Source organism: Rhipicephalus microplus, unplaced genomic scaffold (assembly GCF_043290135.1).
Source record: "Rhipicephalus microplus isolate Deutch F79 unplaced genomic scaffold, USDA_Rmic scaffold_13, whole genome shotgun sequence".
In the NCBI taxonomy this organism is placed as follows: Eukaryota; Metazoa; Arthropoda; class Arachnida; order Ixodida; family Ixodidae; genus Rhipicephalus; species Rhipicephalus microplus.
Genome location: NW_027464586.1, coordinates 42797246 through 42802076, shown reverse-complemented (window position 1 = coordinate 42802076; position 4831 = coordinate 42797246). Strand labels below are relative to the sequence as shown.

At 53.6% G+C, this 4831-nt stretch overlaps 1 non-coding gene across 1 annotated transcript; it reads left to right on the top strand.

Annotated features, from left to right (window-relative positions):
- The first annotated feature begins 2971 nt into the window (after positions 1-2971).
- TRNAN-GUU (transfer RNA asparagine (anticodon GUU)) lies at positions 2972-3048 on the top strand. Its single transcript has one exon. It is a non-coding gene; the product is annotated as a tRNA-Asn (tRNA).
- The last annotated feature ends 1783 nt before the right edge of the window (positions 3049-4831 follow it).

Genomic DNA, 4831 nt, shown 5'->3' with positions numbered 1-4831 from the left:
AGCTTTGAATATATGTTCTGATGGTGGTGGGAGTGGAGCACGACTGTCTCCGTGGCGCAATCGGCTAGCGCGATCGGCTGTTAACCGAAAGGTTGGAGGTTCGAGCCCACTCGGTGGTGGTGCGGCGCTTTTCTTTCTTTGGGCTGATAGCTCTGAAGAAATGTTCTGACGGGGGGGAGAGTGGAGCGCGACTGTCTCCGTGGCGCAATTGGCTGGCGCGATCGGCTGTTAACCGAAAGGTTGGAGGTTCGAGCCCACTCGGTGGTGGTGCGGCGCTTTTTTTTCTTTGGGCTGATAGCTCTGAAGAAATGTTCTGACGGTGGTGAGAGTGGAGCAGGAATGTCTCCGTGGCGCAATTGGCTAGCGCAATCGGCTGTTAACCGAAAGGTTGGAGGTTCGACCTCTCCCGGGAGTGGTGTGTTGCTTTTTTCTTTGCGCTGATAGCTTTGAAGATATGTTCTGATGGTGGTGGGAGTGGAGCACGACAGTCTCCGTGGTGCAATTGGCTAGCGCGATCGGCTGTTAACTGAAAGGTTGGAGGTTCGAGCCCTCCCGGGAGTGGTGTGTTGCTTTTTTTTCTTTGCGCTGGTAGCTTTGAAGATATGTTCTGATGGTGGTGAGAGTGGAGCAGGACTGTTTCCATGGCGCAATTGGCTAGCGCGATCGGCTGTTAAGCGAAAGGTTGGAGGTTCGAGCCCACCCGGTGGTGGTGCGGCGCTTTTCTTTCTTTGGGCTGATAGTTTTGAAGATATGTTCTGATGGTGGTGAGAGTGGAGCAGGACTGTCTCCGTGGCGGAAGTGGCAAGCGCGACCGGCTGTTAACCGAAAGGTTGGAGGTTCGAGCCTACCCGGGAGTGGTGTGTTGCTTTTTTCTTTGCGCTGATAGCTTTGAACATATGTTCTGTTGGTGGTGAGAAAGGAGCACGACTCTCTCCGTGGCGTCAATGGGTAGCGCGATCGGTGTTAACCAAAAGGTTGGAGGTTCGAGCCCACCCGGTGGTGGTTCGGCGCTTTTTTCCTGAAGGCTGATAGCTCTGAAGAAATGTTCTGATGGTGGTGAGAGAGGAGCAGGACTGTCTCCGTGGCGCAATTGGCTAGCGCGATCGGCTGTTAACCAAAAGGTTGGAGGTTCGAGCCCACCCTGTGGTGGTGCGGTGCTTTTTTTTCTTTGGGCTGATACCTTTGAAAATATGTTCTGAGGGTGGTGAGAGTGGAACAGGACTGTCTCCGTGGCGCAATTGGCTAGCGCAATCGGCTGTTTACCGAAAGGTTGGAGTTTCGACCTCTCCCGGGAGTGGTGTGCTGCTTTTTTCTTTGCGCTGATAGCTTTGAAGATATGTTCTGATGGTGGTGGGAGTGGAGCACGACTGTCTCCGTGGCGCAATTGGCTAGTGCGATCAGCTGTTAACCGAAAGGTTGGAGGTTCGAGCCCTCCCGGGAGTGGTGTGTTGCTTTTTTTCTCTGGGCTGATAGCTTTGAACATATGTTCTGGTGGTGGTGAGAGTGGAGCGGAACTGTCTCATTGGCGCAATTGGCTAGCGCGATCGGCTGTTAACCGAAAGGTTGGAGGTTCGAGCCCACACGGTGGTGGTGCGGCGCTTTTTTTTCGGCTGATAGCTTTGAAGATGTGTTCTGATGGTGGTGAGAGTGGAGCAGGACTGTCTCCGTGGCACAATTGGCTAGCGCGATCGGCTGTTAACAGAAAAGTTGGAGGTTCGAGCCCTCTAGGGAGTGGTGTGTTGCTTTTTTCTTTGCGCTTATAGTTTTTGTTCTGATTATGGTGAGAGTGGAGCACGACTGTCTCCGCGGCGCAATTGGCTAGCGCGATCGGCTGTTAACCGAAAGGTTCGAGGTTCAAGCCCTCCCGGGAGTGGTGTGTTGCTTTTTTCTTTGCGCTGATAGCTTTGAAGATATGTTCTGTTGGTGGTGAGAAAGGAGCACGACTCTCTCCGTGGCGCAATTGGCTAGCGCGATCGACTGTTACCCAAAAGGGGGAGGTTCGAGCCCACCCGGTGGTGGTGCGGCGCTTTTTTGCTTTGGGCTGATAGCTCTGAAGAAATGTTCTGACGGTGGTGAGAGTGGAGCAGGACTGTCTCCGTGGCGCAATTAGCTAGCGCGATCGGCTGTTAACCGAAAGGTTGGAGGTTCGAGCTCTCCCGGGAGTGGTGTGTTGCTTTTTTCTTTGTGCTGATAGCTTTGAAGATATGTTCTGATGGTGGTGGGAGTGGAGCGGGACTGTCTCCGTGGCGCAATTGGCTAGCGCGATCGGCTGTTAACCGAAAGGTTGGAGGTTCCAGCCCACCCGGTGGTGGTGCGGCGCTTTTTTTTCTTTCGTCTGATAGCTTTGAATATATGTTCTGATGGTGGTGAGAGTGGAGCAGGACTGTCTCCGTGGCGCAATTGGCTAGCGCGATGGGCTATTAACCGAAAAGTTGGACGCTCGAGCCCACCCGGTGGTGGTGCGGCACTTTTTTTCCTTGGGCTGATATCTCTGAAGAAATGTTCTGACGGTGATGAGAGTGGAGCATGACTGTCTCCGTGGCGCAATTGGCTAGCGTGATCGGCTGTTAACTGAAAGGTTGGAGGTTCGAGCCCTCCCGGGAGTGGTGTATTGCTTTTTTTCTTTGGGCTGATAGCTTTGAAGATATGTTCTGATGGTGGTGAGAGTGGAGCAGGACTGTCTCTGTGGCGCACTCGGCTAGCGCGATCGGCTGGTAATCGAAAGGTTGGAGGTTCGAGCCCACGCGGGGGTGGTGCGGTGCTTTTTTTTCTTTGGGCTGATAGCTTTGAAGATATTTGTGATGGTGGTGAGAGTGGAGCACGACTGTCTCCGTGGCACAGTTGGCTAGCGCGATGGGCTGTTAACTGAAAGGTTGGAGGTTCGAGCCCTCCCAGGAGTGGTGTGTTGCTTTTTTTTGTTTGGGCTGATAGCTTTGAAGATATGTTCTGATGGTGGTGGGAGTGGAGCACGACTGTCTCCGTGGCGCAATCGGCTAGCGCGTTCGGCTGTTAACCGAAAGGTTGGAGGTTCGAGCCCTCCCGGGAGTGGTGTGTTGCTTTTTTTCTTTGCCCTTATAGCTTTGAAGATATGTTCTGATGGTGGTGAGAGTGGAGCACGACTGTCTCCGTGGCGTAATTGGCTAGCGCGATGGGCTGTTAACTGAAAGTTTGGAGGTTCGAGCCCACCCGATGGTGGTGCGGCGCTTTTTTTTCTTTGGGCTGATAGCTCTGAAGAAATGTTCTGACGATGGTGAGAGTGGAGCAGGACTGTCTCCGTGGCGCAATTGGCTAGCGCGATCGGCTGTTAACCGAAAGGTTGGAGGTTCGAGCTCTCCCGGGAGTGGTGTGTTGCTTTTTTTGCGCTGATAGCTTTGAAGATATGTTCTGTTGGTGGTGAGAGTGGAGCACGACTCTCTCCGTTGCGCAATTGGCTAGCGCGATCGGGTGCTAACCAAAAGGTTGGAGGTTTGAGCCCACCCGGTGGTGGTGCGGTGCTTTTTTTCCTTTGGGCTGATAGCTCTGAAGAAATGTTCTGACGGTGGTGAGAGTGGAGCATGACTGTCTCCGTGGCGCGATTGGCTAGCGCGATCGGCTGTTAACTGAAAGGTTGGAGGTTCGAGCCCTCCCGGGAGTGGTGTGATGCTTTTTTTTCTTTGGGCTGATAGCTTTGAAGATATGTTGTGATGGTGGTGAGAGTGGAGCACGACTGTCTCCGTGGCGCAACTGGCTAGCGCGATCGGCTGGTAACTGAAAGGTTGGAGGTTCGAGCCCTCCCGGGAGTGGTGTGTTGCTTTTTTTTCTTTGGGCTGATAGCTTTGAAGATATGTTCTGATGGTGGTGAGAGTGGAACAGGACTGTCTCCATGGCGCAATTGGCTAGCGCGATCGGCTGTTAACCGAAAGGTTGGAGGTTCGAGCCCACCCGGTGGTGGTGCGGCGCTTTTTTTTGGGCGGGCTCATAGCTCTGAAGAAATGTTCTGACGGTGGTGAGAGTGGAGCCGGACTGTCTCCGATGCGGAAGTGGCTAGCGCGATCGGCTGTTAACCGAAAGGTTGGAGGTTCGAGCTCTCCCGGGAGTGGTGTGTTGCTTTTTTCTTTGCGCTGATAGCTTTGGAGATATGTTCTGTTGGTGGTGAGAAAGGAGCACGACTCTCTCTGTGGCGCAATTGGCTAGCGCGATCGGCTGTTAACCAAAAGGTTGGAGGTTCGAGCCCACCCGGTGGTGGTGCGGCGCTTTTTTTCTTTGGGCTGATAGCTCTGAAGATATGTTCTGGTGGTGGTGAGAGTGGAGCATGACTGTCTCCATGGCGCAATTGGCTAGCGCAATGGGCTGTTAACCGAAAGGTTGGAGGTTCCAGCCCACCCGATGGTGGTGCGGCGCTTTTTTTTCTTTGGGCTGATAGCTCTGAAGAAATGTTCTGACGGTGGTGAGAGTGGAGCAGGACTGTCTCCGTGGCGCAATTGGCTAGCGCGATCGGCTGTTAACCGAAAGGCTGGAGGTTCGAGCTCTCCCGGGAGTGGTGTGTTGCTTTTTTTGCGCTGATAGCTTTGAAGATATGTTCTGTTGGTGGTGAGAAAGGAGCACGACTCTCTCCGTGGCGCAATTGGCTAGCGCGATCGACTGTTAACCAAAAGGGGGAGGTTCGAGCCCACCCGGTGGTGGTGCGGCGCTTTTTTGCTTTGGGCTGATAGCTCTGAAGAAATGTTCTGACGGTGGTGAGAGTGGAGCAGGACTGTCTCCGTGGCGCAATTAGCTAGCGCGATCGGCTGTTAACCGAAAGGTTGGAGGTTCGAGCTCTCCCGGGAGAGGTGTGTTGCTTTTTTCTTTGCGC